Source organism: Heptranchias perlo, chromosome 42, assembly GCF_035084215.1.
Source record: "Heptranchias perlo isolate sHepPer1 chromosome 42, sHepPer1.hap1, whole genome shotgun sequence".
NCBI classification, from domain to species: domain Eukaryota; kingdom Metazoa; phylum Chordata; class Chondrichthyes; order Hexanchiformes; family Hexanchidae; genus Heptranchias; species Heptranchias perlo.
Window position 1 is genome coordinate 5,396,096 of NC_090366.1, and position 21,540 is coordinate 5,417,635.

Genomic DNA, 21,540 nt, shown 5'->3' on the forward strand with positions numbered 1-21,540 from the left:
AAAATCTTTTCCCAAAGGTAGGGGAGTCCATAACGAGGGGGCACAGATTTAAGGTGAGAGGGGAGAGATACAAAAGGATCCAGAGGGGCAATTTTTTCACTCAAAGGGTGGTGAGTGTCTGGAACGAGCTGCCAGAGGCAGTAGTAGAGGCGGGTACAATTTTGTCTTTTAAAAAGCATTTGGACAGTTACATGGGGAAGATGGGTATCGAGGGATATGGGCCAAGTGCAGGCAATTGGGACTAGCTTAGTGGTATAAACTGGGCGACATGGACATGTTGGGCCGAAAGGCCTGTTTCCATGTTGTAACTTCTATGATTCTATGATTCTATACTCTCTGATACCCTCTGACACTCCCTTTCTCTCTCTGAGACCCCCTCACATTCTCTGATTCCATCTGACACCCCTTCCCCTCTGTGAGATCCCCTTACTCTCTCTGATACCCTCTGACAATCCCTTCTTCTCTCTGAGATCCCCTTACACTCTCTGATACCCTCTGACACTCCCTTCCCCTCTCTGAGATCCCCGTTCTCTCTGATACCCTCTGACACTCCCTTCACCTCTCTGAGATCCCCTCACACTCTCTGATGCCCTCTGACACTCTCTTCATCTCTCTGAGACCCCCTAACACTCTCTGGTACCCTCTGAGACTCCCTTCCTCTCTCTGAGATCCCCTTACACTCTCTGATACACTCTGACACTCCCTTCCCCTCTCTGAGATCCCCGTACTCACTGATACCCTCAGACACTCCCTTCCCCTCTCTGAGATCCCCGTTCTCTCTGATACTCTCTGACACACCCTTCCCCTCTCTGAGATCCCATTGCTCTCTCATACCCTGTTGCACTCCCTTCCACTCTCTGGGATCCACTAACACCCTCTGATACCCTCTGACACTCTCTTCCTCTCTCCGAGATCCCCTCATACTGTCTGATCCCCTCTGACACTCCCTTCCCCTCTCTGAGATCCCCAAACTCTCTCCGATACCCTCTGACACTCCCCTCCCCTCTCTGAGATCCCCTTACTGTCTCTGATAATCATCGTTCACTCTCTTGCACTCTCTGAGATCCCCTCACACTCTCTGATACACTCTGACACTCCCTTCCTCTCTCTGAGATCCCCGCAAACTCTCTCTGATACCCTCTGACACCCCTTACCATCTCTGATCCCCCTTGCACTCTCCGATATCCTCTGACACTCCCTTCCACTCTCTGAGATCCCCTCATACTCTCTGATACCCTCTGACACTCCCTTAACCTCTCTGAGATCCCCTTACACTCTCTGATACCCTCTGACACACCCTTCCTCTCTCTGGGATCCCCTTACACTCTCTGATACCCTCTGACACTCCCTTCCCCTCTCTGAGATCCCCGTAATCTCTGATACTCTCTGACACTCCCTTCCCCTCTCTGAGATCCCATTACTCTCTGATACCCTCTGACACTCCCTTCCTCTCTCTGTGGTCCCCTCACACCTTCTGATACCCTGTGATACTCCCTTCCTCTCTCTGAGATCCCTGTACTCTCTGATACCCTCTGACACTCCCTCCTCTCTCTTGGATCCCCTTACTCTCTCTGATAACCTCTGAAACCACTTCCCCTCTCTGAGATCCCCTTACTCTCTCTGATACGCTCTGACACTCCTTCCCCTCTCTGACACCCCGTCCCCTCTCTGAAATCCGATTACTCTCTGATACCCTCTGACACTCCCTTCCGCTCTCCGAGACCCCCTTACACTCTCTGGTACGCTATGACACTCACTTCCTCTCTCTGAGATCCCCTTACACTCTCTGATACCCTCTGACACTCCATTCTCATCTCTGAGATCCCCTGACACTCTTTTGTACACTCTGGCACACACTTCCTTTCTCTGGGATCCCCTTACACTCTCTGATAACCTCTGACACTCCCTTCCCCTCTCTGAGATCCCCTTACTCTCTCTGATACCCTCTGACACTCTCTTCCTCTCTCTGAGACCCACTTACACTCTCTGATACCCTCTGACACTCCCTTCACCTCTCTGAGATCCCCTTACACTCTCTGATAACCTCTGACACTCCCTTCCCCTCTGTGAGATCCCCTTACTCTCTCTCATACCCTCTGACACTCTCTTCCTCTCTATGAGATCCCCTCACACTCGCTGATACACTCTGACACTCCCTTCCTCTCACTGAGATCCCCCCACACTCTCTCTGATACCCTCTGACACCCATGCCTCTCTCTGAGCCCCCTTACACTCTCTGATACCCTCTGACACTCCATTCCCCTCTCTGAGATCCCCTCACACTCTCTGATAAATTCTGACACTCTCTTCCTCTCTCTGAGACCCCCTTACACTCTCTGGAACCCTCTGACACACCCTTCCCTTCTCTGAGATACCCTTACACTCTCTGATACCCTCTTACACTCCCTTACTCTCTCTGAGATCCACTAACACTCTCTGATACACTCTGACACAGCCTTCCTCTCTCTGGGCTCCTCTTACACTCTCTGATACCCTCTGACACTACCTTCCCCTCTCTGAGATCCCCTTACACTCTCTGAAACGCTCTGACACTCCCTTAACCTCTCTGTGATCCCCTCACATTCTCTGATACCATCTGACACTCCCTTCCTCTCTCTGAGATCCCCTTACACCCTCTGATACCCTCTGACACTCACTTCCTCTCTCTGAGATCCCTTTGCACTCTCTGATACCCTCTAACACCTCTTCCCCTCTCTGCGATCCCCTTACTCTCTCTGTTACCCTCTGACACTCCCTTCTTCTCTCTGAGAACCCCTTACTCTCTCTGATACACTCTGACTCTCCCTTCCCCTCTCTGAGATCCCCGTACTCTCTGATGCTCTCTGACACTCCCTTCCCCTCTCTGAGATCCCATTAATCTCTGATACCCTCTGATAGTCCCTTCCTCTCTCTGGGATCCCCTCACACCCTTTGATACCCTCTGACACTCCCTTCCTCTCTCTGAGACCCCCTTACACTCTCTGATACCCTGTGACACTCCCTCCCCCTCTCTGAGATCCCCTTACAAACTCTGATACCCTCTTACACCCCTTCCCCTCTCTTAGATCCCCTGACACTCTCTGGTACCCTCTGGCACACACTTCCTCTCTCTGGGATCCCCTTACACTCTCTGATACCCTCTGACACTCCCTTCCCCTCTCTGAGATCCCCTTACTCTCTCTGATACCCTCTGACACTCTCTACCTCTCTCTCAGACCCCCTTACACTCTCTGATACCCTCTGACACTCCCTTCCCCTCTGTGAGATCCCCTTACTCTCTCTCATACCCTCTGACACTCCCTTCCTCTCTCTGAGATCCCCTCACACTCTCTGATACACTCTGACACTCCCTTCCTCTCACTGAGATCCCCCCACACTCTCTCTGATACCCTCTGACACCCCTGCCCCTCTCTGAGCCCCCTTACACTCTCTGATACCCTCTGACACTCCCTTCCCCTCTCTGAGATCCCCTCACACTCTCTGATAACTTCTGACACTCTCTTCCTCTCTCTGAGATCCACTAACACTCTCTGATACACTCTGACACAGCCTTCCTCTCTCTGGGATCCTCTGACACTCTCTGATACCCTCTGACACTATCTTCCCCTCTCTGAGATCCCCGCACACTCTCTGAAAAGCTCTGACACTCCCTTAACCTCTCTGAGATCCCCTCACATTCTCTGATAACCTCTGACACTCACTTCCCCTCTCTGAGATCCCCTCACACTCTCTGATACCCTCTAACACCTCTTCCCCTTTCTGCGATCCCCATACTCTCTCTGTTACCCTCTGACACTCCCTTCTTCTCTCTGAGAACCCCTTACTCTCTCTGATACACTCTGACACTCCCTTCCCCTCTCTGAGATCCCCTCACACTCTCTGATACCCTCTAACACCTCTTCCCCTTTCTGCGATCCCCTTACTCTCTCTGTTACCCTCTGACACTCCTTTCTTCTCTCTGAGAACCCCTTACTCTCTCTGATACACTCTGACACTCCCTTCCCCTCTCTGAGATCCCCTCACACCCTCTGATACCCTCTGACACTCCCTTCCTCTCTCTGAGACCCCCTTACACTCTCTGATACCCTGTGACACTCCCTCCCCGTCTCTGAGATCCCCTTACAAACTCTGATACCCTCTTACACCCCTTCCCCTCTCTGAGATCCCCTCACAGTCTCTGATACCCTCTGACACTCCCTTCCCCTCTCTGAGCCCCCTTGCACTCACTGATACCCTCTGACACTCCCTTCCCCTCTCTGAGATCCCCTCGCACTCTCTGATACCCTCTGACACTCTCTTCCTCTCTCTGATACCCCCTTACACTCTCTGGAACCCTCTGACACTCCCTTCCCCTCTCTGAGATCCCCTTACACTCTCTGATACCCTCTGACACTCCCTTCCCCTATCTGAGATCCCCTAACACTCTCTGATACACTCTGACACACCCTTCCTCTCTCTGGGATCCCCTTACACTCTCTGATACCCTCTGACACTCCCTTCCCCTCTCTGAGATCCCCTTACACTCTCTGAAACCCTCTGACACTCCCTTCCCCTCTCTGAGATCCCCTCACATTCTCTGATACCCTCTGACACTCCCTTCCTCTCTCTGAGATCCCCTTGCACCCTCTGATACCCTCTGACACTCACTTCCTCTCTCTGACATCCCCTTACACTCTCTGATACCCTCTAACACCTCCTCCTCTCTCTGCGATCCCCTTACTCTCTCTGTTACGCTCTGACAGTCCCTTCCCCTCTCTGAGATCCCCTCTCACTCTCTGATACCCCCTTACACTCCCTTGGCATCTCTGAGATCCCCTTACACTCTCTGATAGCCTCTGACACTCCCTTCCCCTCTCTGAGATCCCCTCACACTCTCTGATAACCTCTGACACTCCCTTCCCCTCTCTGAGATCCCCTCGCACTCTCTGATACCCTGTGACACTCTCCTCCCTTCTCTGAGATCCCCTCACACTCTCTGATACACTCTGACACTCCCTTCCCCTCTGTGAGATCCCCTCGCACTCTCTGATACCCTCTGACACTCCCTTCCTCTCTCTGAGATCCCCTGTCACTCTCTGATACCCTCCGACACTCCCTTCCCCTCTCTGAGATCCCCTTACACTCTCCGATACCCTCTGACACACCCTTCCTCTCTCTGGGATCCCCTTCCACTCTCTGATACACTCTGACACACACTTCCCCTCTCTGAGATCCCCTCACACTCTCTGAAACCCTCTGACATTCCCTTCCCCTCTCTGAGATCCCCTGACAGTCTCTGATACCCTCTGACACTCCCTTCTTCTCTCTGAGATCCCCTTACTCTCTCTGATACTCTCTGACGAACCCGTCCCCTCTCTGAAATCCCATGACTCTCTGATACCCTCTGACACTCCCTTCCTCTCTCTGGGATCCCCTCACACCCTCTGATACCCTCTGACACTCCCTTCCTCTCTCTGAGATCCCCGTACTCTCTGTTACCCTCTGACACTCCCTTCCTCTATCTTGGATCCCCTTACACTCTCTGATACCCTCTGACACTCCTTCCCCTCTCTGAAACCCCTTGCCCTCTCTGAGATCCCATTACTCTCTGATCCTCACTGACACTCCCTATTTCTCTCCGAGACCCCCTCACATTCTCTGAATCCCTCTGACACCCCGTCCCCTCTCTGAGATCCCCTTACTCTCTGATGCTCTCTGACACTCCCTTCCCGTCTCTGAGATCCCATTACTCTATGATACCCTCTGACACTCCCTTCCTCTCTCTGGGATCCCCTCACACCCTCTGATACCCTCTGACACTCCCTTCCTCTCTCTGAGACCCCCTTACACTCTCTGATACCCTGTGACACTCCCTCCCCCTCTCTGAGATCCCCTTACAAACTCTGATACACTCTTACACCCCTTCCCCTCTCTGAGATCCCCTCACACTCTCTGATACCCTCTGACACTCCCTTCCCCTCTCTGAGCCCCCTTGCACTCACTGATACCCTCTGACACTCTCTTCCTCTCTCTGATACCCCCTTACACTCTCTGAAACCCTCTGACACTCCCTTCCCCTCTCTGAGATCCCCTCACATTCTCTGATACCCTCTGACACTCCCTTCCTCTCTCTGAGATCCCCTGACACTCTCTGATACCCTCTGACACTCCCTTCTTCTCTCTGAGATCCCCTTACTCTCTCTGATACTCTCTGACGAACCCGTCCCCTCTCTGTGATCCCATGACTCTCTGATACCCTCTGACACTCCCTTCCTCTCTCTGGGATCCCCTCACACCCTCTGATACCCTCTGACACTCCCTTCCTCTCTCTGAGATCCCCGTACTCTCTGATACCCTCTGACACTCCCTTCCTCTATCTTGGATCCCCTTACACTCTCTGATATCCTCTGACACTCCTTCCCCTCTCTGAAACCCCTTCCCCTCTCTGAGATCCCATTACTCTCTGATCCCCACTGACACTCCCTTTTTCTCTCCGAGACCCCCTCACATTCTCTGAATCCCTCTGACACCCCGTCCCCTCTCTGAGATCCCCTTCCTCTCTGATGCTCTCTGACACTCCCTTCCCGTCTCTGAGATCCCATTTCTCTCTGATACCCTCTGACACTCCCTTCCTCTCTCTGGGATCCCCTCACACCCTCTGATACCCTCTGACACTCCCTTCCTCTCTCTGAGACCCCCTTACACTCTCTGATGCCCGGTGACACTCCCTCCCCCTCTCTGAGATCCCCTCACACTCTCTGATACACTCTGACACTCCCTTCCTCTCACTGAGATCCCCCCACACTCTCTCTGATACCCTCTGACACCCCTGCCCCTCTCTGAGCCCCCTTACACTCTCTGATACCCTCTGACACTCCCTTCCCCTCTCTGAGATCCCCTCACACTCTCTGATAACTTCTGACACTCTCTTCCTCTCTCTGAGATCCACTAACACTCTCTGATACACTCTGACACAGCCTTCCTCTCTCTGGGATCCTCTGACACTCTCTGATACCCTCTGACACTATCTTCCCCTCTCTGAGATCCCCGCACACTCTCTGAAAAGCTCTGACACTCCCTTAACCTCTCTGAGATCCCCTCACATTCTCTGATAACCTCTGACACTCACTTCCCCTCTCTGAGATCCCCTCACACTCTCTGATACCCTCTAACACCTCTTCCCCTTTCTGCGATCCCCATACTCTCTCTGTTACCCTCTGACACTCCCTTCTTCTCTCTGAGAACCCCTTACTCTCTCTGATACACTCTGACACTCCCTTCCCCTCTCTGAGATCCCCTCACACTCTCTGATACCCTCTAACACCTCTTCCCCTTTCTGCGATCCCCTTACTCTCTCTGTTACCCTCTGACACTCCTTTCTTCTCTCTGAGAACCCCTTACTCTCTCTGATACACTCTGACACTCCCTTCCCCTCTCTGAGATCCCCTCACACCCTCTGATACCCTCTGACACTCCCTTCCTCTCTCTGAGACCCCCTTACACTCTCTGATACCCTGTGACACTCCCTCCCCGTCTCTGAGATCCCCTTACAAACTCTGATACCCTCTTACACCCCTTCCCCTCTCTGAGATCCCCTCACAGTCTCTGATACCCTCTGACACTCCCTTCCCCTCTCTGAGCCCCCTTGCACTCACTGATACCCTCTGACACTCCCTTCCCCTCTCTGAGATCCCCTCGCACTCTCTGATACCCTCTGACACTCTCTTCCTCTCTCTGATACCCCCTTACACTCTCTGGAACCCTCTGACACTCCCTTCCCCTCTCTGAGATCCCCTTACACTCTCTGATACCCTCTGACACTCCCTTCCCCTATCTGAGATCCCCTAACACTCTCTGATACACTCTGACACACCCTTCCTCTCTCTGGGATCCCCTTACACTCTCTGATACCCTCTGACACTCCCTTCCCCTCTCTGAGATCCCCTTACACTCTCTGAAACCCTCTGACACTCCCTTCCCCTCTCTGAGATCCCCTCACATTCTCTGATACCCTCTGACACTCCCTTCCTCTCTCTGAGATCCCCTTGCACCCTCTGATACCCTCTGACACTCACTTCCTCTCTCTGACATCCCCTTACACTCTCTGATACCCTCTAACACCTCCTCCTCTCTCTGCGATCCCCTTACTCTCTCTGTTACGCTCTGACAGTCCCTTCCCCTCTCTGAGATCCCCTCTCACTCTCTGATACCCCCTTACACTCCCTTGGCATCTCTGAGATCCCCTTACACTCTCTGATAGCCTCTGACACTCCCTTCCCCTCTCTGAGATCCCCTCACACTCTCTGATAACCTCTGACACTCCCTTCCCCTCTCTGAGATCCCCTCGCACTCTCTGATACCCTGTGACACTCTCCTCCCTTCTCTGAGATCCCCTCACACTCTCTGATACACTCTGACACTCCCTTCCCCTCTGTGAGATCCCCTCGCACTCTCTGATACCCTCTGACACTCCCTTCCTCTCTCTGAGATCCCCTGTCACTCTCTGATACCCTCCGACACTCCCTTCCCCTCTCTGAGATCCCCTTACACTCTCCGATACCCTCTGACACACCCTTCCTCTCTCTGGGATCCCCTTCCACTCTCTGATACACTCTGACACACACTTCCCCTCTCTGAGATCCCCTCACACTCTCTGAAACCCTCTGACATTCCCTTCCCCTCTCTGAGATCCCCTGACAGTCTCTGATACCCTCTGACACTCCCTTCTTCTCTCTGAGATCCCCTTACTCTCTCTGATACTCTCTGACGAACCCGTCCCCTCTCTGAAATCCCATGACTCTCTGATACCCTCTGACACTCCCTTCCTCTCTCTGGGATCCCCTCACACCCTCTGATACCCTCTGACACTCCCTTCCTCTCTCTGAGATCCCCGTACTCTCTGTTACCCTCTGACACTCCCTTCCTCTATCTTGGATCCCCTTACACTCTCTGATACCCTCTGACACTCCTTCCCCTCTCTGAAACCCCTTGCCCTCTCTGAGATCCCATTACTCTCTGATCCTCACTGACACTCCCTATTTCTCTCCGAGACCCCCTCACATTCTCTGAATCCCTCTGACACCCCGTCCCCTCTCTGAGATCCCCTTACTCTCTGATGCTCTCTGACACTCCCTTCCCGTCTCTGAGATCCCATTACTCTATGATACCCTCTGACACTCCCTTCCTCTCTCTGGGATCCCCTCACACCCTCTGATACCCTCTGACACTCCCTTCCTCTCTCTGAGACCCCCTTACACTCTCTGATACCCTGTGACACTCCCTCCCCCTCTCTGAGATCCCCTTACAAACTCTGATACACTCTTACACCCCTTCCCCTCTCTGAGATCCCCTCACACTCTCTGATACCCTCTGACACTCCCTTCCCCTCTCTGAGCCCCCTTGCACTCACTGATACCCTCTGACACTCTCTTCCTCTCTCTGATACCCCCTTACACTCTCTGAAACCCTCTGACACTCCCTTCCCCTCTCTGAGATCCCCTCACATTCTCTGATACCCTCTGACACTCCCTTCCTCTCTCTGAGATCCCCTGACACTCTCTGATACCCTCTGACACTCCCTTCTTCTCTCTGAGATCCCCTTACTCTCTCTGATACTCTCTGACGAACCCGTCCCCTCTCTGTGATCCCATGACTCTCTGATACCCTCTGACACTCCCTTCCTCTCTCTGGGATCCCCTCACACCCTCTGATACCCTCTGACACTCCCTTCCTCTCTCTGAGATCCCCGTACTCTCTGATACCCTCTGACACTCCCTTCCTCTATCTTGGATCCCCTTACACTCTCTGATATCCTCTGACACTCCTTCCCCTCTCTGAAACCCCTTCCCCTCTCTGAGATCCCATTACTCTCTGATCCCCACTGACACTCCCTTTTTCTCTCCGAGACCCCCTCACATTCTCTGAATCCCTCTGACACCCCGTCCCCTCTCTGAGATCCCCTTCCTCTCTGATGCTCTCTGACACTCCCTTCCCGTCTCTGAGATCCCATTTCTCTCTGATACCCTCTGACACTCCCTTCCTCTCTCTGGGATCCCCTCACACCCTCTGATACCCTCTGACACTCCCTTCCTCTCTCTGAGACCCCCTTACACTCTCTGATGCCCGGTGACACTCCCTCCCCCTCTCTGAGATCCCCTTACAAACTCTGATATCCTCTTAAACCCCTTCCCCTCTCTGAGATCCCTTCACAGTCTCTGATACCCTCTGACACTCCCTTCCCCTCTCTGAGCCCCCTTGCAATCACTGATACCCTCTGACACTCCCTTCCCCTCTCTGAGATCCCCTCGCACTCCCTGATACCCTCTGACACTCTCTTCCTCTCTCTGATACCCCCTTACACACTCTGATACCCTCTGACTCTCCCTTCCCCTATCTGAGATCCCCTAACACTATCTGATACACTCTGACACACCCTTCCTCTCTCTGGGATCCCCTTACACTCTCTGATACCCTCTGACACTCCCTTCCCCTCTCTGAGATCCACTTACACTCTCTGAACCCCTCTGACACTCCCTTCCCCTCTCTGAGATCCCCTCACATTCTCTGATACCCTCTGACACTCCCTTCCTCTCTCTGAGATCCCCTGACACTCTCTGATACCCTCTGACACTCCCTTCTTCTCTCTGAGATCCCCTTACTCTCTCTGATACTCTCTGACGAACCCGTCCCCTCTCTGTGATCCCATGACTCTCTGATACCCTCTGACACTCCCTTCCTCTCTCTGGGATCCCCTCACACCCTCTGATACCCTCTGACACTCCCTTCCTCTCTCTGAGATCCCCGTACTCTCTGATACCCTCTGACACTCCCTTCCTCTATCTTGGATCCCCTTACACTCTCTGATATCCTCTGACACTCCTTCCCCTCTCTGAAACCCCTTCCCCTCTCTGAGATCCCATTACTCTCTGATCCCCACTGACACTCCCTTTTTCTCTCCGAGACCCCCTCACATTCTCTGAATCCCTCTGACACCCCGTCCCCTCTCTGAGATCCCCTTCCTCTCTGATGCTCTCTGACACTCCCTTCCCGTCTCTGAGATCCCATTTCTCTCTGATACCCTCTGACACTCCCTTCCTCTCTCTGGGATCCCCTCACACCCTCTGATACCCTCTGACACTCCCTTCCTCTCTCTGAGACCCCCTTACACTCTCTGATGCCCTGTGACACTCCCTCCCCCTCTCTGAGATCCCCTTACAAACTCTGATATCCTCTTAAACCCCTTCCCCTCTCTGAGATCCCTTCACAGTCTCTGATACCCTCTGACACTCCCTTCCCCTCTCTGAGCCCCCTTGCAATCACTGATACCCTCTGACACTCCCTTCCCCTCTCTGAGATCCCCTCGCACTCCCTGATACCCTCTGACACTCTCTTCCTCTCTCTGATACCCCCTTACACACTCTGATACCCTCTGACTCTCCCTTCCCCTATCTGAGATCCCCTAACACTCTCTGATACACTCTGACACACCCTTCCTCTCTCTGGGATCCCCTTACACTCTCTGATACCCTCTGACACTCCCTTCCCCTCTCTGAGATCCACTTACACTCTCTGAACCCCTCTGACACTCCCTTCCCCTCTCTGAGATCCCCTCACATTCTCTGATACCCTCTGACACTCCCTTCCTCTCTCTGAGATCCCCTTACACCCTCTGATACCCTCTGACACTCACTTCCTCTCTCTGCGATCCCCTTACTCTCTCTGTTACCCTCTGACACTCCCTTCTTCTCTCTGAGATCCCCATACTCTCTCTGATACGCTCCGACAGTCCCTTCCCCTCTCTGAGATCCCCTCTCACTCTCTGATACCCCCTTACACTCCCTTGGCCTCTCTGAGATCCCCTTACACTCTCTGATAGCCTCTGACACTCCATTCCCCTCTCTGAGATCCCCTCACACTCTCTGATACCCTCTGACAATCCCTTCCCCTCTCTGAGATCCCCTCACACTCTCTGATACCCTTTGACACTCCCTTCCCCTCTCTGAGATCCCCTCGCACTCTCTGATACCCTGTGACACTCTCCTCCCTTCTCTGAGATCCCCTCACACTCTCTGATACACTCTGACACTCCCTTCCCCTCTCTGAGATCCCCTCGCACTCTCTGATACCCTCTGACACTCCCTTCCTCTCTCTGAGATCCCCTGACACTCTCTGATACCCTCTGACACTCCCTTCCTCTCTCTGAGATCCCCTTACACTCTCCGATACCCTCTGACACACCCTTCCTTTCTCTGGGATCCCCTTCCACTCTCTGATACACTCTGACACACCCTTCCCCTCTCTGAGATCCCCTCACACTCTCTGAAACCCTCTGACACTCCCTTCCCCTCTCTGAGATCCCCTGACACTCTCTGATACCCTCTGACACTCCCTTCTTCTCTCTGAGATCCCCTTACTCTCTCTGATACTCTCTGACGAACCCGTCCCCTCTCTGAGATCCCATGACTCTCTGATACCCTCTGACACTCCCTTCCTCTCTCTGGGATCCCCTCACACCCTCTGATACCCTCTGACACTCCCTTCCTCTCTCTCAGATCCCCGTACTCTCTGATACCCTCTGACACTCCCTTCCTCTATCTTGGATCCCCTTACACTCTCTGATACCCTCTGACACTCCTTCCCCTCTCTGAAACCCCTTCACCTTTCTGAGATCCCCTTACTCTCTCTGATACCGTCTGACAATTTCTTCCTCTCTCTGAGATCCCCTCACACTCTCTGATACACTCTGACACTCCCTTCCTCTCTCTGAGATCCCCTCACACTCTCTCTGATACCCTCTGAAACCCCTTCCCCTCTCTGAGCCCCCTTACACTCTCTGGTACGCTCTGACACTCCCTTCCTCTCTCTGAGATCCCCTTAAACTCGCTGATACCCTCTGACACAACCTTCCTCTCTCGGGGATCCCCTTACACTCTCTGATACCCTCTGACACTCTCTACCCCTCTGTGAGATCCCATTACTCTCTGATACCCTCTGACACACCCTTCCTCTCTCTGGGATCCCCTGACACTCTCTGATACCCTCTGACACTCAATTCCTCTCTCTGAGATCCCTTCGCACTCTCTGATACGCTCTAACACCTCTTCCCATTTCTGCGATCCCCTTACTCTCTCTGTTACCCTCTGACACTCCCTTCTTCTCTCTGAGAACCCCGTACTCTCTCTGATACACTCTGACACTCCCTTCCCCTCTCTGAGATCCCCTCACACTCTCTGATACCCTCTAACACCTCTTCCCCTTTCTGCGATCCCCTTACTCTCTCTGTTACCCTCTGACACTCCTTTCTTCTCTCTGAGAACCCATTACTCTCTCTGATACACTCTGACACTCCCTTCCCCTCTCTGAGATCCCCTCACACCCTCTGATACCCTCTGACACTCCCTTCCTCTCTCTGAGACCCCCTTACACTCTCTGATACCCTGTGACACTCCCTCCCCGTCTCTGAGATCCCCTTACAAACTCTGATAACCTGTTACACCCCTTCCCCTCTCTGAGATCCCCTCACAGTCTCTGATACCCTCTGACACTCCCTTCCCCTCTCTGAGCCCCCTTGCACTCACTGATACCCTCTGACACTCCCTTCCCCTCTCTGTGATCCCCTCGCACTCTCTGATACCCTCTGACACTCTCTTCCTCTCTCTGATACCCCCTTACACTCTCTGGAACCCTCTGACACTCCCTTCCCCTCTCTGAGATCCCCTTACACTCTCTGATACCCTCTGACACTCCCTTCCCCTATCTGAGATCCCCTAACACTCTCTGATACACTCTGACACACCCTTCCTCTCTCTGGGATCCCCTTACACTCTCTGATACCCTCTGACACTCCCATCCCCTCTCTGAGATCCCCTTACACTCTCTGAAACCCTCTGACACTCCCTTCCCCTCTCTGAGATCCCCTCACATTCTCTGATACCCTCTGACACTCCCTTCCTCTCTCTGAGATCCCCTTGCACCCTCTGATACCCTCTGACACTCACTTCCTCTCTCTGACATCCCCTTACACTCTCTGATACCCTCTAACACATCCTCCTCTCTCTGCGATCCCCTTACTCTCTCTGTTACGCTCTGACAGTCCCTTCCCCTCTCTGAGATCCCCTCTCACTCTCTGATACCCCCTTACACTCCCTTGGCATCTCTGAGATCCCCTTACACTCTCTGATAGCCTCTGACACTCCCTTCCCCTCTCTGAGATCCCCTCACACTCTCTGATACCCTCTGACACTCCCTTCCCCTCTCTGAGATCCCCTCACACTCTCTGATACCCTTTGACACTCCCTTCCCCTCTCTGAGATCCCCTCGCACTCTCTGATACCCTGTGACACTCTCCTCCCTTCTCTGAGATCCCCTCACACTCTCTGATACACTCTGACACTCCCTTCCCCTCTGTGAGATCCCCTCGCACTCTCTGATACCCTCTGACACTCCCTTCCTCTCTCTGAGATCCCCTGTCACTCTCTGATACCCTCCGACACTCCCTTCCCCTCTCTGAGATCCCCTTACACTCTCCGATACCCTCTGACACACCCTTCCTCTCTCTGGGATCCCCTTCCACTCTCTGATACACTCTGACACACACTTCCCCTCTCTGAGATCCCCTCACACTCTCTGAAACCCTCTGACATTCCCTTCCCCTCTCTGAGATCCCCTGACAGTCTCTGATACCCTCTGACACTCCCTTCTTCTCTCTGAGATCCCCTTACTCTCTCTGATACTCTCTGACGAACCCGTCCCCTCTCTGAAATCCCATGACTCTCTGATACCCTCTGACACTCCCTTCCTCTCTCTGGGATCCCCTCACACCCTCTGATACCCTCTGACACTCCCTTCCTCTCTCTGAGATCCCCGTACTCTCTGTTACCCTCTGACACTCCCTTCCTCTATCTTGGATCCCCTTACACTCTCTGATACCCTCTGACACTCCTTCCCCTCTCTGAAACCCCTTGCCCTCTCTGAGATCCCATTACTCTCTGATCCCCACTGACACTCCCTATTTCTCTCCGAGACCCCCTCACATTCTCTGAATCCCTCTGACACCCCGTCCCCTCTCTGAGATCCCCTTACTCTCTGACGCTCTCTGACACTCCCTTCCCGTCTCTGAGATCCCATTACTCTCTGATACCCTCTGACACTCCCTTCCTCTCTCTGGGATCCCCTCACACCCTCTGATACCCTCTGACACTCCCTTCCTCTCTCTGAGACCCCCTTACACTCTCTGATACCCTGTGACACTCCCTCCCCCTCTCTGAGATCCCCTGACAAACTCTGATACACTCTTACACCCCTTCCCCTCTCTGAGATCCCCTCACACTCTCTGATACCCTCTGACACTCCCTTCCCCTCTCTGAGCCGCCTTGCACTCACTGATACCCTCTGACACTCTCTTCCTCTCTCTGATACCCCCTTACACTCTCTGAAACCCTCTGACACTCCCTTCCCCTCTCTGAGATCCCCTCACATTCGCTGATACCCTCTGACACTCCCTTCCTCTCTCTGAGATCCCCTGACACTCTCTGATACCCTCTGACACTCCCTTCTTCTCTCTGAGATCCCCTTACTCTCTCTGATACTCTCTGACGAACCCGTCACCTCTCTGAGATCCCATGACTCTCTGATACCCTCTGACACTCCCTTCCTCTCTCTGGGATCCCCTCACACCCTCTGATACCCTCTGACACTCCCTTCCTCTCTCTGAGATCCCCGTACTCTCTGATACCCTCTGACACTCCCTTCCTCTATCTTGGATCCCCTTACACTCTCTGATATCCTCTGACACTCCTTCCCCTCTCTGAAACCCCTTCCCCTCTCTGAGATCCCATTACTCTCTGATCCCCACTGACACTCCCTTTTTCTCTCCGAGACCCCCTCACATTCTCTGAATCCCTCTGACACCCCGTCCCCTCTCTGAGATCCCCTTACTCTCTGATGCTCTCTGACACTCCCTTCCCGTCTCTGAGATCCCATTTCTCTCTGATACCCTCTGACACTCCCTTCCGCTCTCTGGGATCCCCTCACACCCTCTGATACCCTCTGACACTCCCTTCCTCTCTCTGAGACCCCCTTACACTCTCTGATGCCCTGTGACACTCCCTCCCCCTCTCTGAGATCCCCTTACAAACTCTGATATCCTCTTGCACCCCTTCCCCTCTCTGAGATCCCTTCACAGTCTCTGATACCCTCTGACACTCCCTTCCCCTCTCTGAGCCCCCTTGCAATCACTGATACCCTCTGACACTCCCTTCCCCTCTCTGAGATCCCCTCGCACTCCCTGATACCCTCTGACACTCTCTTCCTCTCTCTGATACCCCCTTACACACTCTGATACCCTCTGACACTCCCTTCCCCTATCTGAGATCCCCTAACACTCTCTGATACACTCTGACACACCCTTCCTCTCTCTGGGATCCCCTTACACTCTCTGATACCCTCTGACACTCCCTTCCCCTCTCTGAGATCCACTTACACTCTCTGAACCCCTCTGACACTCCCTTCCCCTCTCTGAGATCCCCTCACATTCTCTGATACCCTCTGACACTCCCTTCCTCTCTCTGAGATCCCCTTACACCCTCTGATACCCTCTGACACTCACTTCCTCTCTCTGACATCCCCTTACACTCTCTGATACGCTCTAACACCTCTTCCTCTCTCTGCGATCCCCTTACTCTCTCTGTTACCCTCTGACACTCCCTTCTTCTCTCTGAGATCCCCATACTCTCTCTGATACGCTCCGACAGTCCCTTCCCCTCTCTGAGATCCCCTCTCACTCTCTGATACCCCCTTACACTCCCTTGGCCTCTCTGAGATCCCCTTACACTCTCTGATAGCCTCTGACACTCCATTCCCCTCTCTGAGATCCCCTCACACTCTCTGATACCCTCTGACACTCCCTTCCCCTCTCTGAGATCCCCTCACACTCTCTGATACCCTTTGACACTCCCTTCCCCTCTCTGAGATCCCCTCACACTCTCTGATACACTCTGACACTCCCTTCCCCTCTCTGAGATCCCCTCGCACTCTCTGATACCCTCTGACACTCCCTTCCTCTCTCTGAGATCCCCTGACACTCTCTGATACCCTCTGACACTCCCTTCCCCTCTGTGAGATCCCCTTACACTCTCCGATACCCTCTGACACACCCTTCCTCTCTCTGGGATCCCCTTCCACTCTCTGATACACTCTGACACACCCTTCCCCTCTCTGAGATCCCCTCACACTCTCTGAAACCCTCTGACACTCCCTTCCCCTCTCTGAGATCCCCTGAAACTCTCTGATACCCTCTGACACTCCCTTCTTCTCTCTGAGATCCCCTTACTCTCTCTGATACTCTCTGACGAACCCGTCCCCTCTCTGAGATCCCATGACTCTCTGATACCCTCTGACACTCCCTTCCTCTCTCTGGGATCCCCTCACACCCTCTGATACCCTCTGACACTCCCTTCCTCTCTCTCAGATCCCCGTACTCTCTGATACCCTCTGACACTCCCTTCCTCTATCTTGGATCCCCTTACACTCTCTGATACCCTCTGACACTCCTTCCCCTCTCTGAAACCCCTTCACCTTTCTGAGATCCCCTTACTCTCTCTGATACCCTCTGACAATTTCTTCCTCTCTCTGAGATCCCCTCACACTCTCTGATACACTCTGACACTCCCTTCCTCTCTCTGAGATCCCCTCACACTCTCTCTGATACCCTCTGAAACCCCTTCCCCTCTCTGAGCCCCCTTACACTCTCTGGTACGCTCTGACACTCCCTTCCTCTCTCTGAGATCCCCTTAAACTCGCTGATACCCTCTGACACAACCTTCCTCTCTCGGGGATCCCCTTACACTCTCTGATACCCTCTGACACTCTCTACCCCTCTGTGAGATCCCATTACTCTCTGATACCCTCTGACACACCCTTCCTCTCTCTGGGATCCCCTGACACTCTCTGATACCCTCTGACACTCACTTCCTCTCTCTGAGATCCCCTTACACTCTCTGATACCCTCTGACACCCCTTCCCCTCTCTGAGATCCCCTTACTCTCTCTGATACCCTCTGACACTCCCTTCTTCTCTCTGAGATCCCCTTCCTCTCTCTGATATGCGCTGACACTCACTTGCCCTCTCTGAGATCCCCTCACACTCTCTGATACCCTCTGACACTCCCGACCCCTCTCTGAGATCCTCTTACTCTCTGATACCCTCTGACACTCCCTTCCCCTCTCTGAGTTCCCCTCACACACTCTGATACCCTCTGACACTCTCTTCCTCTCTCTGAGAACCCCTTACACTCTCTGGTAACCTCTGACACTCCCTTCCCCTCTCTAAGATCCCCGTACTCTCTGATACTCTCTGACACACCCTTCCCCTCTCTGAGATCCCATTACTCTCTGATACCCTCTGACATTCCCTTCCTCTCTCTGGGATCCCCTCACACCCTCTGATATCCTCTGACACTCCCTTCCTCTCTCCGAGATCCCCGTACTCTCTGATACCCTCTGACACTCTCTTCCTCTCTCTGAGACTTCCTTACACACTCTGATACCCTCTGACACTCCCTTCCACTCCCTAAGATGCCCTTACTCTCTCTGATACTCTCTGAAACTCTCTTCCTCTCTCCGAGATCCCCTCACACTCTCTGATACACTCTGACACTCCCTTCCTCTCTCTGGGATCCCCTCACACCCTCTGATACCCTCTGACACTCCCTTCCTCTCTCTGAGATCCCCATACTCTCTGATACCCTCTGACACTCCCTTCCCCTCTCTGAGATCCCCTTACTCTCTCTGATAACCTCTGACACTCCCTTCCCATCTCTGAGATCCCCTTACTCTCTCTGATAACCTCTGACACTCTCTTCCTCTCTCTGAGATCCCCTCACACACTCTGATATACTCTGAAACTCTCTTCCTCTCTCTGAGATCCCCTTTCACTCTGTGATACCCTCTGACACACCCTTCCTCTCTCTGCGATCCCCTTCCATCCTCTGATACCCTCTGACACTCCGTTCCTCTCTGTGAGATCCCCTTACTCTCTCTGATACCCTCTGACACTCTCTTCCTCTCTCTGGGAACCCCTTACACTCTCTGATACCCTCTGACACTTCCTTCCCCTCTCTGAGATCCCCTTACTCTCTCTGATACCCTCTGACACTCCCTTCCCCTCTCTGAGATCCCCTTACTCTCGCTGATACACTCTGACACTCCTCTCTCTGAGATCCCCTCACACTCTCTGACACACTATGACACTGCCTTCCTCTCTCTGAGATCCCCTCACACTCTCTCTGATACCCTCTAACACCCCTTCCCCTCTCCGAGGCCCCTTACACTCTCTGATACCCTCTGACACTCCCTTCCCCACTCTGAGATCCCCTCACACTCTCTGATACCCTCTGACACTCTCTTCCTCTCTCTGATACCCCCTTACACTCTCTGGAACCCTCTGACACTACCTTCTTCTCTCTGAGATCCCCTTACTCTCTCTAATACGCTCTGACACTCCCTTCAACTCTCTGAGATCCCTTCACACCCTCTGATACCCTCTGGCACTCCCTTCCCCACTCTGAGATCCCCTCACACTCTCTGATACCCTCTGACACTCCATTCCTCTCTCTGAGATCCCCTGACACTCTCTGATACCCTCTGACACTCCCTTCCCCTCTCTGGGATCCCCTTCCACTCTCTGATACACTCTGACACACCCTTCCCCTCTCTGAGATCCCCTCACACTCTCTGAAACCCTCTGACACTCCCTTCCCCTCTCTGAGATCCCCTGACACTCTCTGATACCCTCTGACACTCCCTTCTTCTCTCTGAGATCCCACTACTCTCTCTGATACTCTCTGACGAACCCGTCCCCTCTCTCAGATCCCATGACTCTCTGATACCCTCTGACACTCCCTTCCTCTCTCTGGGATCCCGTCACACCCTGTGATACCCTCTGACACTCCCTTCCTCTATCTTGGATCCCCTTACACTCTCTGATACCCTCTGACACTCCTTCCCCTCTCTGAAACCCCTTCCCCTCTCTGAGATCCCATTACTCTCTGATCCCCACTGACACTCCCTTTTTCTCGCCGAGACCCCCTCACATTCTCTGATTCCCTCTGACACCCCGTCCCCTCTCTGAGATCCCCTTACTCTCTCTGATACCCTCTGACACTCCCTTCTTCTCACTGAGATCCCCTTACTCTCTCTGATACCCTCTGACACTACCTTCTTCTCTCTGAGATACCCTTAGTCTCTCTAATAAGCTCTGACACTCCCTTCAACTCTCTGAGATCCCTTCACACCCTCTGATACCCTCTGGCACTCCCTTCCTCTCTCTGAGATCCCCGGACTCTCTGATCCCCTCTGACACTACCTTCCTCTATCTTGGATCCCCTTACTCTCTCTGATAACCTCTGACACCACTTCCCCTCTCTGAGATCCCCTTACACTCTCTGATACCCTCTGACACTCCTTCCCCACTCTGACACCCCTACCCCTCTCTGAGATCCCATTACTCTCTGATACCCTCTGACACTCCTTCCCCTCTCTGACACCCCTTCCCCTCTCTGAGATCCCATGACTCTCTGGTACCCTCTGACACTCCCTTTCTCTCTCTGAGACCCCCTCACATTCTCTGATTCCATCTGACACCCCTTCCCCTCTGTGAGATCCCCTTACTCTCTCTGATACCCTCTGACAATCCCTTCTTCTCTCTGAGATCCCCTTACTCTCTCTGATACCCTCTGACACTCCCTTCCCCTCTCTGAGATCGCCTTTCTCTCTGATACCCTCTGACACTCCCTTCACCTCTCTGAGATCCCCTCACACTCTCTGATGCCCTCTGACACTCTCTTTATCTCTCTGAGACCCCCTAACACTCTCTGGTACCCTCTGAGACTCCCTTCCTCTCTCTGAGATCCCCTTCCACTCTCTGATACACTCTGACATTCCCTTCCCCTCTCTGAGATCCCCGTACTCTCTGATACCCTCAGACACTCCCTTCCCCTCTCTGAGATCCCCGTACTCTCTGATACTCTCTGACACACCCTTCCCCTCTCTGAGATCCCATTGCTCTCTCATACCCTGTTGCACTCCCTTCCACTCTCTGGGATCCCCTAACACCCTCTGATACCCTCTGACACTCTCTTCCTCTCTCCGAGATCCCCTCATACTCTCTGATACCCTCTGACACTCCCTTCCCCTCTCTGAGATCCCCAAAATCTCTCCGATACCCTCTGACACTCCCCTCCCCTCTCTGAGATCCCCTTGCTGTCTCTGATAATCATCGTTCACTCTCTTCCTCTCTCTGAGATCCCCTCACACTCTCTGATACACTCTGACACTCCCTTCCTCTCTCTGAGATCCCCGCAAACTCTCTCTGATACCCTCTGACACGCCTTACCATCTCTGATCCCCCTTGCACTCTCCGATATCCTCTGACACTCCCTTCCACTCTCTGAGATCCCCTCATACTCTCCGATACCCTCTGACACTCCCGTAACCTCTCTGAGATCCCCTTACACTCTCTGATACCCTCTGACACACCCTTCCTCTCTCTGGGATCCCCTTACAC